General features: G+C 41.2%; 1 long non-coding RNA gene across 1 annotated transcript in view; it reads left to right on the forward strand.

Annotated features, from left to right (window-relative positions):
• The first annotated feature begins 208 nt into the window (after positions 1–208).
• Positions 209–19828, forward strand: part of LOC309339521 — a 315853-nt gene continuing 296233 nt past the window's right edge. Inside the window, exon 1 of the long non-coding RNA XR_014155439.1 lies at positions 209–321. This is a non-coding gene — a long non-coding RNA (uncharacterized lncRNA). The remainder of the gene's footprint in view (positions 322–19828) is intronic.

Raw genomic sequence — 19828 nt, forward strand, 5'->3', positions numbered from 1 at the left:
TGGTGAAGCTGAGCAGGTCTGGTCAGCACCTGGATGAGACACCTCCTGGGAACGTCATCATTTGTATATTTGGCTTGTAAGTCACTTACGCAAAGGTCTTCACATGATGTGCAATACAGTGGTACCTCGGGTTAAGTACTTAATTTGTTCCGGAGGTCCGTTCTTAACCTAAAACTATTCTTAAACTGCTGTGCCGTCGGAGCACAATTTCTGTTCTCATCCTGAAGCAAAGTTCTTAACCTGAGGTACTATTTCTGGGTTAGCAGAGTCTGTAACCTGAAGCGTATGTAACCTGAAGCGTATGTAACCCGAGGTACCACTGTATTTCTATTTTTACAATTTAAACTGTTTTGTTTTTTCCACAGAAATGCATTCACTCAAAAGAGCAGTACAGTGGTACCTTGGGTTAAGAACTTAATTCATTCCGGAGGTCCGTTCTTAACCTGAAACTGTTCTTAACCTGAAGCACCACTTTAGCTAATGGGGCCTCCTGCTGCCGCCGTGCCGCTGCCACGCAATTTTTGTTCTCATCCTGAAGCAAAGTTCTTAACCCGAAGTACTATTTCTGGGTTAGCGGAGTCTGTAACCTGAAGCGTCTGTAACCCGAGGTACCTCTATATTAGAAATAAAAAGTTTCCCTTGCAGGTATTGAACCAATGGCTTCAAGTTACAAGAAAGGAGATTCTGACTAAAGATCAGGAAGAATTTTCTGAAAGTAAGAGCTGTTTGACTGTAGAACAGACTCCTTTGGGAGGTTGTGGACTCTTCTTCATTTGAGGTTTTTAAGCAGAGGTTGTTTGGCCTTCTGTCATGGATGCTTCAGTTGAGATTCCTGCATTGCAGGTGGTCTGGGTCAGTCCATAAAGGCACTGCAATCCTGAGCATTAAAAACAACAACAAAAAGCTACCCTAGGAATATGGTTGAATGGTGACACACAAACACACATAATTCAATGGGATTTTCTCCCAGGTAAATGTGTATAGGATTGCAGTCTTAATCTCACTGAAATTAATGAAACCGATTAGGAGGATTCAATAGGACTTGGTTCTGAGTAGACATAGTTAGGATTGCACTATTAGTTGTGGTTTACAGCCTAAATTATTTTCCTAAATCTCAGTTCCATTTTTAGCAGCAAGTAGTTCATTTTGCACTTCGATTTCATATAAATGTACCTTCCACTTGACAGGATGGACTAAAAGCTGCATAACAAGAAAAATAGATGAAATTTGTTTTTCTTTGTTTCATTTTCCTGTCTAACGCGTTGCTTAGTTAAAGGGTAACCCAAAGTCTAAACCTATTTTATTAATTCAGTCCTATTTCCCTAGGACTGTACCGGTAGTTCTATAATTGTAACACTAGTAGGAGCTCCATCCAAAGGGAAGAAAACACAGCTAGTTTCAGAACCAGATGGTTTTGAAAGTCAGCAAAATCGCTGGCAACTCTGATACAGGCTGAAAGGAATTGTCTTTCTCAACTCCGTAGCAGTGCACTGTTGTTCTGTCAAATGATTCACTATACCATCTCAGAAATAAATTCGCCTGTCTGCAAAGCTTACAGACTGAAGGTACTTAGGTGTAAACGAAGAACTCATATTGTTTAGGAGAAGTGTTAATATAACTGTCCTTGCTTTAGAGCAAGGGAAACCAAGGCACAAATTATTTAAATGCAGGGAATTATAGTCAAAATCAGGGATGGGAAACCTGTGCCTCTGGATGTTGTTGGACTACAACTCCCATCAGCCCCAGCCAGTGTGATTAATGGCCAGGGATAGTGGGAGGTGTAGTGCAACAAGGTAAGGCATGCCACAAATTTCTTATTCCTGCCCTAAACAAAATAAGGAATGGGGCTTCTTAAATGGCTTCTTTTAAAGAGCTTCTGTGTAAGGCAAAATTCACCCATTGAACTTCACCCATTGAAATGTATCCAGTCATTCTAATACTGTAAAGAGAGAAGCTTCACCATATTGTGCAAGTGGTTTTCAAAATAATATTTACACAAAAAGAAATATAAGTGGCATTTTTCAATGTTATGGTTAACAAAATCCAAACTCAGCAGTCCAGTTGTGAATAGTACATTGCAGGCAAGATATGACTAAATCGAGAGATTTAGCCAGACCCATCAAAGTTTTTTACAAAGATTTATCTGACAAGGTCTAGCTATCCCCACAAAATACTCCATTTTTAAAAATGTACAAGTGCCAAGGCTAAGACTTTCAATTGGAGACTTTGTGTTTTTTTGAAATATAGCCCAGGGAAGCGTTCCTTCTCACAGTAATAACAGGAAAATGTGTATTTGGGTTTTTTTTAATGGTATTGTTCATTATTTTTAGGAACAGCAGGTGACTGACTTCCACTGGATAAAATATGAGCACACTTAGGTTCTGTTTTCGTCACATGCCAGCTTTGTTCCAATTTGGTTACCATTCCCTGCATTCCTGAGTTCCTCTGGTAAATCAGATACACAATGTCTTTTTATTATTATTGCTCCAGGCAGAGAGTCCGATAAAATACAATGGGACACAAGAGTTGGCCGGACTACAATGTGCAGGTGTTGGGAGCATTGTAATCATCCAAACCAGATGCTCAGGAGATTATGCACCTGCTTCCTCTTCTTTTGGAGCTCTGGAGAACATGGCTCAATACCGACTCCAGCTCTGCCTTGACCGGGTAAAAGAGATGTATCTAAGGCAGGTTTGGCAAATGTCATATAAGTAAACACCTCACACGGAAACAAACTCTATTGAAAATATAGGTTCTTGCAAAGGGGAGCTTTTGGCAGAGGTGGGTAACTACCTCCCCAGATATTAGCCACTTGCTTTGGAGAGCTCAAGGCTTCAATTAAAGACTTCAATCTTATATACAGTACACTGCGGTACAACTCCTAACTCAGCAGGAGTCAAAGAGGTAAGAGAATGTGCTGGCTAAGAGAGTGGCGTCCAATAGCCTAAGAAGATCCCTCTGTCCTGGCCAGCAGTCTATTTCCCACAGTAGCCACCCAGGTGCTTCTGGGAAGCCCCGCAAGCAGGACCCCAGCCCAATGGCTGTTCTCCTGCTGTTCTTCCTAGCAAGGGGTGCTCACAGGCAGGCTGCCTCTGATCCTGGACGTCATACCACAGCCTGTAACCGTTGACAGCCTTATCCTCCGATAGTTCATTTAATCCTGTTTTATAGCCATCAAAGCTGGTGACCACCACCACGTCCCGTGGAAGCGAATTTCTCCACACCTGCACACCATTCCATTAACCTCCATCATGTCCGCCCTGCGTTCTGCCTTTTTACAAAATGAAAAAAGCCCCACAGGCTGCCCTTTTCTATCTCTTTTCCAGCTCTGCTTTTTGACCTGTACTCAGTACTGAAAGTGTGGTCGCACCATCAATCTGTATAGAATAGATTAATACAGTTCCCAATATTCTTTGCGAAGCAGGGGGTGCTTTAAATATATGGTGTGTAGGGCAGACCCAAGCCATGCATTTAAAGCACACTCAATGCACATTTAAAGTATCCTTTACAGTCCCTATAATTTTTGGGAGGAGAGGAATCTGCTTTAAATGTATGCTTTGTTTGCAGCCTGAAACATTCAAGTCTATTTGTCTGCTGTTGATGCCTCGATTGGAGTTTATTGTCTAATTAGGCTAACTGGGGCAGAGTGGGGTTGGGGATGATTAAAATAAATGATAAACAATGCATCTTTTATTTGATATTATTTGGACTGGTTTCACTTATCTGCAGAGATTTTTTTTTTAAATGCTCCTTAATTTGTCCATGAAGTTCTGTATCTAATCATTAGTTGAGCAACCAATAATCTTCCTCCATCCCCTCCGCCTCCTTTTACGACCAACTTTAATCTTTGGACTCAGTGAAAAACATGCTTCCCCTATCATAACTAGTTTAACAAAAAACAAAAAAAATCCCTTTCAAGTTTAGATTACTCAGATACAATGGCTTTCCTGCAGCTTCATGCTGGAGAAAGGAATTTACGTTAGGGGAAAAGAGAGAGAGAGAGAGAGAAAGAAAGAGAGATTTACGATAGCATTGTATTTCCATTTGAATATGGAGAGTTAATAACATGCATATGTTTTTTTATTATTATTTTAAGATTTAAGCTATGCCATCGGCAAAAGGAAACCTGGAAATGGTGGGACTGGCAAGACTCAATGAATAACTTAATCTGGATTTCATTCACAAACAGCAGCTCACACACAGGGAAAGGGCTGGTGTGTTCGGCCAAATCGGAACTGGAGTAAGTGCCAGGATTTCCTGATTTGTTTACATTGCTCAAAACCCTTTCTTTCCCCCCTGGAGTAGGACAGAATTAGACTTCCTTTTCCACTTTTGGCCCTATCCAAACTATTCTTGCCTGACATTCAGTTCTTTCCCCTATATTCTCCTTTGTTCCATTCTCAGCTGGCTTCTTGTGTCTCTTGGAAAAGAAATCAGAAAGGCAGTGGAAGATGCTTATCTACGACAACAATAACAAGGTGGCCAGTGTTGTTGTTGTTTTTTTTAAAATGATAGTAACACAATGCCCAGGGCCTTTTCTCATATAGACCTTTGGATTCACCCCTTTTAAAACAAATCTTCCAGAATGGCAGTCTTGTCAGTGCTTCATCCTTGAGGCAAGCATGTTACAGTATAGCAAGGGGAGAAACTAGCAGATGAAGCTCATTCGTCTAAGTCTTGTTGATGAAACCTGTCACTGAGTTAATAGGAAACCAGAGGGCAGAGATCATAGAAGGAAAACACTTTTTCATCAACCGGCAGAACTCTTTAAGCACCTGAAGGTTTTACTCCCCCCCCCTCCATTCATAGTTTACTTTTACTTGCTCTGCTGTATGTTGTGCGTTGCTTCAGATCGCCATGTGCTGAGGGAAAACAGGTTTTGCAAATCCACATGTACTCGTGTAGCCTTTTGACCAAATCCCTCCAGAAGAAAACCACCAGAACTTGGATCGAGGCCATTGCTTTTCTTATAGCTTGGGAGAGCAAAGGAACCATTGGTGGCTACTACTGTGCATATACGAAATTAGTAGCGGAGAATTCCATTGGAAAGCTGTGTTTTAAAAAAACAACAACAGGAGGGGATATAGAAAACCACAACAAGGACTTACTTGCAAGCATGGCTATGTTTCCTTTTCCCCCTAGACATGCCCTTCTTCCACTGCATATACACATTTAGGATTTGTTTGTAACTGTGTTGCAACAGTAGGCTCATTTGATCGGTCATTGAGGCTCCTACAGCTGCCTCCTGCCTCTCCCCAATTGTGCATTATGTCTCCTGAGCAGGAATAGACAAATTTCTCAGTTTTGATTTCTCTCACTTTCCCATTTTTCCAATCTGAAATACAGTTCTCCACAGTTCTGCAGCAATTTGCAATTATTATTATTAATTGATTTAAAAAATCCTCCTGAAGATTCATCAGCATCTTAGAGCAAATTTCACCCAGTAAAAATTTTTTTGTATGTAGTTTTGACTAATGTGCACATTTTTATGAGAGGTTTTCCCTAATGGGATGCATTTTTGTACACTATTTTCATGAATATATGCATTTTTATGAGCACTTTCCATAAATATATACACTATTTCATACACTTTGGTTGGAGAATTGCATATCAAAATTTGGAGAAGTGTGAATTTAAAAGGGGAGTTGTGCTTTGTTTCATGTATTTGTTTGTGAATGATGATTAGGTAAGTTTTCATTAAATCCAAATCAAATTTCTTCTTCATCTTTACTCCTGAGGTAAAATTACCCAGAACTCCAGCACATTCTTACCTCAATACAGTTTTGTATACTTTTCCAGAGAGGTAGCAAAAGCGATAAAAAGAGGCCTGCATCACCTTGAAGCAGAGGTGGGCTGAAGAAATTGTTATAGATTTAGAGTAAACTGTGGAAATTAATAATTCTAGAGTTTTGGCTATTTGTGATATGAAAGGAGAATGAATGCAAGATGCAAAGGAATTCCTGGGCTGGTACCAGCCTGGCTGGCTTAGTGAAGAGCAAACCTAACATGCCAAAAGGTGTTGATGGGCCATTGAGGAGAGGAATCTTTTAGCCTGGGGAGTGAGCTGTTACCAAGGTGATGGGGGGTGTTTGAGGGGACAGGGAAAGGATTTTTCTGGGAAGAAGAAGGGGAGAAAGGCTGGGATCCATCTTTTGCACTGCTGCCTCTGGAAATGTGTATGCTGCAAGGTCTGGATTCCCTCCATGCAGACTGAAGGTGTAAATAGGTGAATAAACATGGTGACCTACTAGGAATACAAGTGATAATGTGGTGTCTCAGGTAACCTGATCCCAAGTTGTATAGGGCACCAGAACCTTGAACTTGGCTCAGTAGCAGATTGGCAGGCAGTGTAAATCCCACAGGCAAGGTGTTATAGGTTGGAATTCAGTCAGACTTGCTTCTGAATAAACATGGTTAGGATTGTGCCATAAGAGAATATTGTGCTTCCATTAGCAGGACTATAAAACTGCATTGCTGATCTTTTGTTCCACAACATCTCCTGTGCTTGGTCCACAAGGCCATATAAAATGGAGTTTTAGGGCATTCATTCAACTGAATAAGCCTCATTTGCCTATAGAAAAGGTCATCCATGATTTAATGCTTTCTAGATGCTCCCACATACTAGTTCCAGGCTCTCTGAGGGTAGAATCCCACAGTTTTGTTATTATGTCTTAAAAAGGCAATTATATATTTTCTATTACAGTTTACCTGATAACTGCTGGTAGCTTTCCCCCACTAACCATCAATGCTGTTCCCAAGACTCTGAAGGGGGGGGGGGATTTTTTGTGTGTCGTGCTTGTGTCTTAAGTAAACGATGATTCATTCCATGGGTCAGCCAGAGTTTGGTTCCTACTCACAAAACAAAAGTAGGAGAGTTATTTTAAACAAAACTTCTGCTTTCTCGCATTAAGAATAGCCAATGCAGAATGAAATCACAAACCTGACTATGAGAGAGTCATTGTCATCATTATGTATCATTTGGAATGATTCTTTACTTACGGGATTTGAGGGTTCAATCTGGCATGGATTTTTATTTCCCTCTCAGGTCCAAATGAGCATTTCTTTTTAAATGTCCACCCTCTATCGCTGCATTAAGAGTTTCAATATATCATTCAATTACATTTGCTTTATACTTACAAATACAATGGTAGAGAGAAAGAGGGGAAATACATTATTTAGAGATGGCTGGTGCACTCAGTTGCTAGTTAATGTTGCATCTGGAATTCAGTATTTTACTCACCTAATTTGTCACACACAAAAAGATAATGGGAATAATGCTGGCGAAGCTTGCATCATACCTTGGGTTTTAGTCTTCTTTTTAATGCTGGGATCTGGGGATTATGGCGCAACTGTGGAGGAGAGACTGTGCCACTTGCCCTCCTCCTGTGGACACCTATGCTTAGATAGGCCTTTGATTATTTTTTGTTTCATGCTGCTTGAGGTGAAAATATGAAATCACAATCGTGCTGAGTTGTGATTCTGGTAAAATGTACTTCCAGACTACAATGAGAAAGCAAGCACATAAATAGCAAGTGTGATAAAGGCACCTCCATACCAACCCCTATCATGGGGGGGGGGGTATAATTATGCATATTAATTATATTATTTATCCAACTGGTTAATTGATTTGTGTTTCTTTTTTCTCAGAATGGATAGCTAATAATGAAATCCTAGGCACATTTACTCAGAAGTAACCCCACCCCCACAAAAAAGCGCAACAGAACACCCTAATTCCTGCATATCATAAATATGAGCTACATTAGCAATTAATTTCATATATGCTGTCTGATTTTCTGAAGTTACAGATATATACAGGGGAGGGGAAACTGCATGATAGAACAATAAATAATTTTTAAAATAAGCCAAACTCACAGGATATGTGACTCACAATGAGTTGTACATTATTTGCTGAATGTTACAAAGAGCATTATTAATTTCTTTCCAGTAGCCAGTGGGGCATTAGGAAAATTCCATTTTGGATATTTTATTTTCCTCTTAAGAACTGTGACAAAACACTTGTTTAAAAAATTTAAAAATGCCAGGGTTTCTCTCCTTTACACATTCAGCTAGGACGTAGCTAATTGAGAAATGTGCTATATCTTGTTTTCATTGCAGTTGGTTCTATTAGAAATTAAAAATGGTGGTTCAGATCAGTATATACGTTCATGACCTGGTACATGCGGAAATAGGAAATAAACTTAGGAGGTAGGGAGAGACTTACCTCTTTTCTCCTTTTTTTTAGCTAAATGATTTGGTGTTTCTGGTGATAAGATTATGGTTCCTTTAAAGCTACATGAAGAAACCAGATGTGTCTTTAAAACCGAGGGGAAGATGCGAGGACCCATCTCCACAATGCGGAGCAAAAAATGAAAGAAATCACTTAAACATTCTCGTTTTAATAAAGTTCCTTGTTCAGCGCGAGAATAATAGCCCTTTATGGAATTCTGACCCATTGTTATCTGATAGGATGCAGGAGGAGTGCTGGAAAAGGTTGCAGATGAAACATAAAAAACTACTCTCTACACACTTGGGACGATGAAAGTTTTCATGGCACGTCTGAACAAGTGGGGGCTGTGAAACATTTTCTGCGTGCTTGGCTGTCTTCAACACAGGTAATTGTAATTCTGCCCCCTTCCCCCCACTGCCTTGCTTTCATTCTCACCATAGTCTCTTAGGTAACCAGGTCCCAAACCATATAGGGCTTTACAGGTAATAACTTACACCTGGAAAACCACCTGGAAAACAACAGGCAGCAAGAGAATAGATACAGTGTGTGGCTGTAATGAGCTCCTTGGGTGACATTCCACACAAATAGGTTCAATCCCATTCTGCTTCAGTTGGCGCCAATAGCAGAGGCCCTTCTGCAGCTTCCTGGAGGGAGAGGGCAGTTCTTATTAGGGTTGCACCATGGCCGGGAAAGAGGTTAAGGTCCCTCCCTGTGCACTCAGGTGGCCATGTAAGAGAGAGGACAGGGGCTCCTGAAGCTTCGATGGTTGAGCAGAAGAGGAGGTTGAGTGGCAAGCCACCCCTGCTGAAATTCCTTCTAGAATCTAAAACAATGAGCAAATTTGCCACAGCAGGAGTAGCACCAAAGAGGGGGTGGCAGAGCAGGGGTAGCACTGTGCTCACTGAGATGGGGGGGGCAAGGTGTCAGCAAGGTCAGGGGAGCTCCAGGTCTGCAGAGAAGGTGACTCTTCAGGTGTGCACACACCTGCAGGGCAGCCACTGCCAACTTGAGCACCTCTGATGTTGGGACCACTGTCCTGTCCCCATTTCAGTGAGCATCAGCACAACCACTGCTCCTCAACCTCACCATGCGCCACTGCTGTGCAGGAAGCCTGCCTTCTTCTTCAGCTGGCCACCCTTATACACACCATGATCCTGGTTCCTCCCTGCAGTTGATACTTTACAAATAAAAACAGATGCATGGAAAGTATAGCTCGTTGGGCCCTATGTGTAGCATAGAATCATAGAGTGGTAGAGTTGGAAGGGATCCTGAGGGTCATTTAGTCCGACCTCCTGAAACACAGGAATCTCAACTAAAGAATCCACAATAGATGGCCTACCAACTTCTGCTTCAAAACCTCCAGTGGAGAGCCCACAACCTCCACTGTTGAACTGCTCTTACTGCCAGAAAGTTCTTCCTGATGTTTCATCAGAATCTCCTTTCTTGTAACTTGAAGCCATTTATTCGAGTCCTACCCTCCAGAGCAGGAGAAAACAAGCTTGCTCCATCTTCCATGTGACAGCCCAATAGATATTTGAAGATGGCTATCGTATCTCCAGGATGTGGGTGGCACTGTGGTCTAAACCACTGAGCCTAGGGCTTGCCAATCAGAAGGTTGGCGGTTCGAATCCCAGCAACGAGGTGAGCTCCTGTTGCTCGGTCTCTGCTCCTGCCAACCTAGCAGTTTGAAAGCACAAAGTGCAAGTAGATAAATAGGTACTGCTCCGGTGGGAAGGTAAACGGTGTTTCCGTGCGCTGCTCTGGTTTGCCAGAAGCAGCTTAGTCATGCTGGCCACATGACCCGGAAGCTGTATGCCAGCTCCCTCAGCCAATAAAGTGAGATGAGCACCGCAACCCTAGAGTCATCCGCGACTGGACCTAACGGTCAGGGGTCCCTGTACCTTTATCGTATCTCCTCTCAGCGACGAACACATGTGAAATATGCTTTTTTAAAACAACAGCAGCAACAACAACCTCTGGTCCTGAGTAGCTGGTCCATATAAGTAAGCACCTTTATTGTCTGAGCTGCAGTGATGTCATGGCAAGATTTAAAACATTGTTTTCTTTATGGTGAAGGCGACTTAAAGGAATATTGACGATATTGTGAGAAGACAAGATGGTTGAACAAGAGGAGAAGCTGGATCATTTCTTGGGGGAAAGAGTTGATTGGAAGAACAACCATCAGATAGAGTTCTTCTACAACATGCACAATATGGCTTTTCTGGGCCGGCCCAACTATGAGACAAGGTGAGGTGGCTGTCTCAGGTGGCAGGATCCACCAGGGCAGAAGATTTAGCCTCCAAAGAATGCATCACCTGCTTCTGCTGTTGTGGTGGCTGCAGCATGCTCCTTGGAAGCTAGGTCTGCTGCCATCTCAGCAGCCACCCACCTATGTTGCCTCTACAGCAGCTTCTTGGTGAATAGAAGGGTGGTCTCCTTCCACCCTTGTCCTCAATGTAGATCTTTACTCACCCCTTCTTCCCTGGCCAGGGAAAGTGCCATTTTGTGGTTTGCCTCAGGTGCCAAAATGTCTTGGCCAGCCCTAGGATTTGTGAGATGAAACACACAATGCCTATCTTCAGATGCTATCAATGGCATGTTGGTTTATCTGAGTGTTTTCATTACGATGCTTTCCATTTTAATTCTAGGAACAGGAGAGAAAAAACATGATCTCGTTTAAAGCTAAATCAGAATTCTAACTTGCCATTGGACTGTTTGGAGAGGAGCTATTGCTTCTGAGAGAGCACCCAAGTGGGAAATGGCACTTCCTTCCTGACAGGACACTCTCACTACTGCTCCCCTTTTAATATGGAAGGTAGCAGTTCGTGGAAAGCTGGAATGAGAGCTTGAACAGAGCTGTGATGGTGCAGGGTTGAGGATGGTCCTATGCTGAGACGCTCCCTTCCCTTCTCCACAGATAAGTGGGGCCGAGGGAGAGGCAAATATAATTATTTGCAAGACTGAGCTAAGTATTTGTATACAGATGAGATGTTTGGCCACTATGTCTGCACTTTGCAGCAGGGGAGACAGGCTGCTTTCTGTTTTATATAGTCTCTGCAAATATTTGTAAACAGGCACATTGGAGTAAAAATAATAGTTGCCATTAAGAAAAGAGCCACACACTTTGGTAAACTTCTTTTACTTTCGCCTAATTAATAGGCTGACAAAGCTGCAGAGATGAATTAAAGGCCTGTTTCAAGTACCAGTGAAAGAATCTGAGGCCCAGATCCTATTAAAGCTAATAGTCACCAACAACACAATCGAACGATGAGCCCTACTGAGTTCAGTGGCACTTGCTCCCTGGTGTGTGTACTTAGGATGGCAAGCTAAGTCCCATTTAAAGCAATTGGTGCTAACTTAATTGCACCAGTCATTTGTGACAGAGGCAGAGGGAAAGGAAGTAATCTGCATCCTGGTTGTGGGCCAGGTGGAAAGGTTGAAACCTCTGTGGGCACCTCAGTATTAAGGCTGGAATGAAAATGTGTTGGTGCTCTGCATTCCCATGTCCCCATGATGGCAACAAATTGGATCAGGGAAGCTGAGGTCCCACCACTAAAGGCTCAGTGGGCTGGATCAGGCCCACAGACCACCTCTTTGGCATCCCTGCTGTAAATATTTATTTAAGCAGGGCTATCATATGGTTCTATTTTTCCCTGGGGAAAATAGAGATATGGAATGAATTGTATGAGGAAACTGATCCACTAGCTCTACCATTTGCAGAAGCTCACGTGTAAGACTTTTCTGTAGCTGGACATCAACTCCTTCCATCTCTGACCAAGAGCCCTTCTGCCTGGGGCTGCAGAGCGATGGAATGTGGCAACATCCAGAGGGCCAAATACTTCCCGTCTCTGCTGCATGGCAACCTGCAATCCATTGTGGCACTCTGCTGAAATATGGTGCTTGCAAGAGTCCCCCCAGAGTCCTACTAATACATTTCCTTCCTCTAATCATGAGTCTGTTGATCCATACCAAGAAAATAAACCAGTGTTGGTTTCATTCTTAATCTTTGTAATCAGAAATGCATATCATTCTTATTTTGTTTGTATTCATCCTCAAAACACAAGGAGCACAAAACACAAGGAGCATCTTTTGAAATTAGCTTGCCTTGGCTTTGAGGTTTTATTGGGTTGGCATAATTTTATTTGTATTCAGGTCTTTTTACATGCTAATGAAATTAGTTGAAAATGACCCTGTTCCATTCCACCAACTCCAGGCATGTTTAGGTCAATAGGAAGACATCCACAACAAAACAAGACATCAGAAAGGGGAAATGCTCTGCGGTCTGTCCATATTTGGAGTTCCAGCTGTTATTTACAACATCATGTGTGCTTTCCCCTCCTGTTCACTCAACTGGCTCTCATCCAAGCCCATTGTCATTTTTGCACACATGCATCCTGTCACATGAGTATTCCTTGCTCCTGACAAGTAAACAGGTAGGAATGCACCCTTTCAAGTGAAAAGAATACGTTCACTTCCAAAGAAGACACAGGAAATTATGTGGGCTGACGAGCTAAATCGGCTTAAATGACAGGATATACAGTAAACTGTATTACACGGCATTTGTGCAGTAGTCACTAGTAAGCGTCAACATAAGCATGTCCTGTCTAGTGTTTCTGACACTTTTTCTCAGGCAGTCTTAGTCAGATAAGGTTGTTCCTTTGTGGGCCTGTAGTCTTGAAAGGGTGAAGGAGTTCATTCACACACATATATATATTCAGATTATGTCTTATTCAGAAAGTATATCAACACCCACTAGCCACAGGGTCCATGTTCCTGGGAATCACAGGTGGGCAGAATGTTGCGCTCAGTTCCTGCAGGCACCTGTTTGGCCACTGTGTGAACAGGATGCTGGACTAAATGGGCCATTGTCCTGACCCAGCAGGCTCTTCTGATCTTCTTATGGAATCTCTGACTCTTCAGATGTTGTTGAACTACAAGTCCTTTCATAGCCAACGGGCAGAGATGGTGGGAGGGGTGGTTCAGCTATATCTGGAGGGGCACAGCACCCTCTTCCTTGGTATACACAAAATATCATAAAACGAAGTCCTTTCCAACAAAGCCAAGTGTGAGGGCATCTCGAATCATTACACCTATAGTCTTTAGGAAGGCAGTGGTAACTGACGTTTGCTCCCCCAGAAAAATAAGCACTATAAACCCACACACTTCAGGGCAAAATAATATTTATGCCAGGGATTATAGCACATAATAATATCATACAAGTGTTGGGGGAAGGATGGTGTCGAAGAAAAACTGCAGGTCCCTGAGCTGCTGTGACTGTGAGTCAATTTCATGTTTTGGAGCTTGTCCAGTTCCTTCCCATGTCATGAGTTGGTTAGAAGTGTTGGGCTCCATCCTATAGATTAATAGCAGCTTAGTATTCCACATGTGGATACTTATGTAGCCCAAATGGAACCATTCACATACAGGAGGAAGGTATGAGCAGGCTCGAGGAAACACAAAGATTTGCAGGAGTAAAAAAACAACAAAACTAAACCCCTATGTTTGGGGTAAAGGGACCCCTGACCATTAGGTCCAATCGTGGCTGACTCTGGGGTTGCGGCGCTCATCTCGCTTTATTGGCCAAGGGAGCCGGCGTACAGCTTCCAGGTCATGTGGCCAGCATGACTAAGCCACTTCTGGAGAACCAGAACAGCACACGGAAACGCTGTTTACCTTCCCACTGGAGGGGTACCTATTTATCTACTTGCACTTTGATGTGCTTTCGAACTGCTAGGTTGGCAGGAGCAGGGACCGAGCAACAGGAGCTCACCCTGTCTCGGGGATTCGAACCGCCAACCTTCTGATCAGCACGTCCTAGGCTCTGTGGTTTAACCGACAGTGCCAACCGCATCCCTTGTTTGGGGAGCGGGACACAAAAACAAGGAGGTCAATGGCCACAAATGTTTGACTGTTGGGGGGATGAAGCAAAACCAGGAGTTGATAGGGAATGAAATGGCATATCCTGGTTGGAATCCTGATCAGGTGCTGCCCCATGCTGCAACATTTTGTTACAGCCTCTACTTTTAGAGATCTATAAATCTGCCTGGAAGACAAAGGATTTGCTTGCATACCAATGGCTTTTCACGCATCCTCCTTGCAGAGCTTAAGAAGCAGCTTAGCAATTAGGTGGTGGGGCTGTTAAAGCAACATCAGAGGCAATACTCAGGCATGCTCATGCAAGGCCTGGTTTTCAATATCTGTGGCTTTATAATCAATTAACCTGCCCCATCACATTTTGTCTGCCTTCATTCCCCCCCCGCCCGAAATATTTTTAAAAGAATAGCTATCTTAAAGTCTTGGACTGGGTTGTGTTTGTGTGTGTGTGTGTTTTAATGACCATGAGAGGAGAAGTGACATGTTTCCATCAAATTTGCAATGGCTATGAGGAAGCTGCAGCTGTTTCCTATGAGTAAGTATGGACTTTCCACCCATGTTCCTTTCAGATCTCAACACAGCAACTCGTCGTAAGTCTTGCAAAATTTCACATATGTTTCTAGAACTGGGTGACAGCACAGTTCTGAGTTTCATGCTTTAGGAAGGCTGTTTATTCTCAGAAGCACCCTTTTATTTAGCTTGCAAAAATTACCAATTCTTAATTTGGAGAACATTCATGCTGGGTTTAAAGCACAGAGTGGCAGTGAATCATTTGTTTCTTTTATGGGGATTAAGCACATTGCTGCACAAAGTTCTAGTTACATAATTTTATGAAAGGGGGTCAAGAGAAAGAGTGACAAAACAACGAGCAAAAGTTCCCTGAAGTCTGCAATGTCCCTTCCTATAGAAAGTACTTGAAAGAACGAATTGAGAGTTGTTTAAAGTCAATGGGAAATGTGCAAAGAACATTCAGTTCTCACACAGTAAACCCACAGGGAACATTGTAATCTTCATAAGTAAGGCACTCCTAAACAAGCGCACTTAGATGACTAGCCGTTGGAAATTCACTTCCAACTTCCTCTGTGTGTCACTAGTGTTTTGGTTGGAGTGGTGGGACAGGGGGGCATCAAACAGCTGTCCTAGACATTACATTGAATTCTAGAGGGCAAACGAACAAAAAAGATGTATTGCGACATTTCCCCACGAGATATTATCCCATGACAATAAAGTAAGGGTATGCTTATATAGGCACTTCTCCTGAATATCTTCTATAGGTTTGTCCCACAAGTAGATGATCTAGATCACACCACATCCCACGATGTGCCATTGTTTCGTACTCCAGTTCCTTATTTTAAAAGATATGTCTTCCTGCAATTGGTCTGCATAAAACTAGTGTGGTTCTTCTTTCCAGCTGTTGTCCTGTTCCATATCAGAAGACAGACAGATATATTTGTGGATTTGTGCACCAAATTTGCACGTTTAAAATGTACGCATCTAACTCAATACAGTTATTCCAGCAACAGTGAAATCAATATGTGAACTGAATCACGGCTATCCATTGAAAATTTCACTTCTCCAGATTTCACAATGCAGTTCTCCAGCCAAGTAAGGTGTACATATATACTAGGGCGAAGTGTGCATATAAATATATATAATAGTGAAAATAACATAGAAAAAGGTATTATATTAGGCAAGATCCCATACAAAAGTATGTACAGTAGAAGTTTTCACTAAAGTGCTGATGAATATTCATGAGAATTTAAAAAATGCAAACTGGTGTGGAAATGTGAAGAACTGGATTTAAGAATGGAAAAGGGGGGAAAGGTGAAATTGATGTATTTGCCCATCCCTGGACATGCCCCATCTTGCTTCAGGGAAATGCTATGTCTAGTGTTTGTGCAGGTTGGCCATTTCCACTCCTTTTCAATAGAAGCTGACCCAGAAAGATGTTTGTGCTTATCTCCCTTATCTTTAGGAGCTACTTCTCTTTATCAGTGCAACATGTACAGTAGTTGATGCAGAGATCACCTTTTTCTTTTGCTCTTAATCAGCACCTTTGGGGTAAGTGACAGACAGAGTGCAGCCAGAAACAAAATAAAATGGCAGGAAATGTAATTAGGAACCCAGGACACTATGGTGCCAGTACATTTCTGTGGTATGATAAATAGTGGACAACAGAGACTATTAAAATCAGTTCTCACCCCACATTTCTAAACATTTCGGGTGTACTCATGTCTGGCTTAAAATCATTAGAAGGCAGCTTCTTCCCACAGCATCTGGTTGCTTCTTAAATCCTTTGGATGCCCTGATGGCTCTCGTCACTATGTCTGAAATGTGGTTAGACTATTGCAGGTCTGTCTGAGTTGAGTTGCTGGGCTGACTCCAACTTTCTCTTGACTCATAAAATCCATAAACTGCTCTTTTAGGAACATTGTGTTTCCTATATCTATAGATTCAAGGAAGGGGAATGAAGCTTATGTTTACATTTAGAAAGTCCTCTTAATCTTCCTAGACATCTTACTTGCTCATGGACAGTGAAATCCAAGATCTTTTTTATGTGATTAAGAAAATAGCCAGGCCTCATTCCACCTCACTCACCCCTTTAGGAACGAAAAGCACAGAAATTCAGTTAGTAAGATAAAAATATTTGTCAAGGTGAAATTGCTCCAGTTGTCTGGTGAAAACTTGATTAGACGGGAGGGAGAAAACGGAAGAATACCCATGCAATGGTAACCACACAAAAAACCTACAACACACAGCAAGCCAGCAGTCCTGTGTGCGGGAAATGGCTTTGTCTGAACATGTTTTGTAATCTGTTGCCATCCTCAGCCAGACTGAGAGTGTGCAGCCCTACAGTGATGCCCCTAACTAGGGGTGGGTAGATCAGTCTATTATTTCTAGTCTGTTGTGTTTCCATATTAATCCGCAACTTAAAAATCTTCGTGGAAATTCATATTTAAATACTATGTACTTTTCAGTTTATATTGGAATAAAATGTGCATTTCTAAATGTGCTTTCTATCAAAGTAAGCTGCTCTAAACATGTTAACAGCAGCATTTGGTCCTAAAATGCCTATTTTTATGCGAAGTTTTTGAGCTGAGAACTGCATCATAAAATGCACAGATGTGTGAAATCTGAACAAAAACCAATGTCTTCACTTTAATCCAGGAGGTGCAGATCATGTCGGTTCATGTTGGAATTTCCACAGGTCTAATTCCTTCATCATCCATATTCTAGGCATTCATTCATTCATTCATTCATTCATTCATTCATTCATTCAGTATATACCCCACCTTTCCTGCAAGGAGCTCAAGTTGATGTACATAGCTGTCCTCCATTCCATTTTATCCACTCAACAACTCCTGTGAAGTAAGTTAGGCTGAGAGGCAGTGACTGGTCCTAGGCCAGCCAGTGAGCTTCATGGCCAAGAGGAACTAGAGCCCTCATCTGACACTCTAACCACCGCACCACAGCAGTTGTAGCCAACATGGTGCCCTTGTTGTGGACTGCAACTCCCATCAGCCCCATATTGTGCCAGTATTGTATGGGGTGATGGGAATTGCAGTCCACAATGTCTGGAGTGTCCCATGCTCCCTCTGCTCTACAGTTTCCTTTGGTGCTCTCACTTTGGTTCTGAGTTATTCTAGAATTTTTACTTTAGCTTCTGACATTTGGATGTGTCAGGAGGGTCCCTCCAAACTGTCAGCTGGAAGCCACTGTGAGTACCTTAGTTATTCTCTCTTCACTGTTATGGTTTCTCCATTATTGGAGTATGTGGTTCTTTTTGTATTGATTTAATTTTCAGTCACTTTTTAACAAAGAGTCTCTAAATGACTTATAACATTAAAATTCATACAAATACAGATCATGTAAATAAAGCATTTAAAATTTATAACAACACACTAAAAGCTGGAATTAAAGTCTTTTTCTTTGCAAAGATATGCAGTGGTCATGTGCATACAACACTTTTTAAAAATATGCTTTTCATTAGTTTTCTTACTTAACAAACACACACAAGAAATTAACAAAAATAACAAAATAATAACAACAGAAAAAAACATCCATCCATCCATAAATCCCTAAGTTCTTACAAAAGAACTTATGCCACCATGTTCTTAATTCCCAATTCTTTATCTTCCCCAGTTGACTTCCGTCTTCCTCAAAGCGGGTCTGTCTTATCTATTTGTTAAACTGCTTCTTTAACCATTTCACCATTTCTTCTGTTATCTGAATACTATACTTATAATTCATATTGTAATGTTAAAAATTAATCAAACCATGTCCAAGTTTTAACTTGAGGGCACTGTTTTTTAAAAATATTCTTTATATATTTCTCACTCCTTTTTGAACTTTTGGTTTGGCTGTCTCCTAATTGTCTCCATCATTTTTGCCAGTCTGAGATAGTCAAATAATTTATCCTGCCATTTCTCTTTTGTTGGTACTAATTCTCCTTTCCAATTTCTGGCAGTTAATAATCTTGCTGCTGTTGTAGCATATAAGAATATTCTCTTTTTTTCATTTAGAATGCCTAAAAATGCCCAAGAGGAAGGCTTTTGGTTTCTTTATGAAGGTTCACTTAAACATTTTTTTCAATTCCTCATATATAATATCCCAAAAATTCTTAATTTTTTTGTAATTCCACCACATATGAAACAGTGTCCCTTCTGCCTGTTTACGCCTCCAGCATGTATTAGACCTCATTATATACATCTTGTATAGTTTGCTGGGAGTTACATACCATTTATAGAACATCTTCAAGAGATTTTCTGTTAGTGTATAACAGGCCATAAATTTCCATTCTTTATTCCATAATCTTTCCCATGCCAATACTTCTTCATCTTTTACCTCCCATTCTAAAAGAAGCATGTACGTTCCAGATATTACTCTTTTCTTATTTTGCATTAATTCTTTGTCTACTTTTGATTCTTCCATTGCAGCCAGCCTTTTAGGTGATGTTTTATTTCTTTGAATTTTTTCACTTTCAGTTTATTATCTTCTTCTAATAGATCTTTATACATGGTCCAATTTGTTTCCATATTTTTTTTCTTTTCACTGCTATAGCCTCCAAAGGGGATAGTCACCAGGGAGTTTTTGGTTCCAATAGATCTTTATATTTTTCCTGTACCTTATATAGTGGCTTCCTTATAACATGATTCAGGAAGCCTCTATGAATTTTAACTTTCTCGTAAGTGCACACAACACTTTGACTGGCTTTTTAGTCTATATGAAATTTGAGGGAATTTTGGTGGTCACATGTGAATGATGAAAAGCCCACATGAATTTTATGAATGTCCAAAATACATACAAATTTTCCCACTGCTGATTACTAAGACAACATTCATCAGTTGCATCTCTTGAGTGTTTCGACATTTACAAAATCTGGCTGAAACTTACAAGTTTCCATTTTTGATTGTTCAGATAAATCTGCTAAATCTATGTGGAGATAAAGGAAAAGGGAATATTGTTTGATCTCATTTTACTGTGGCACTTACACCACATAGCAAAATCTATAGCCACATGGAAGCAGATGAGATCAGTACGAAGCAAATAGTTTGAAGATTCTAGACATGATTTTATAGTAAACCACTTGAAAGGCAAGAAAAACTAGTAATTTTTTTCTTCCTTTAATAGGTGAGCATCTATAAAGTATGATTGACCCTGCAATCATTTATTTCTATCACTGAGGATTATAATTAAATAGTAGAACCAGAGTTATTGCCCATGTCA

This window comes from Podarcis erhardii (assembly GCF_964252035.2).
Source record: "Podarcis erhardii genome assembly, chromosome: 3".
Lineage (NCBI taxonomy): Eukaryota > Metazoa > Chordata > Lepidosauria > Squamata > Lacertidae > Podarcis > Podarcis erhardii.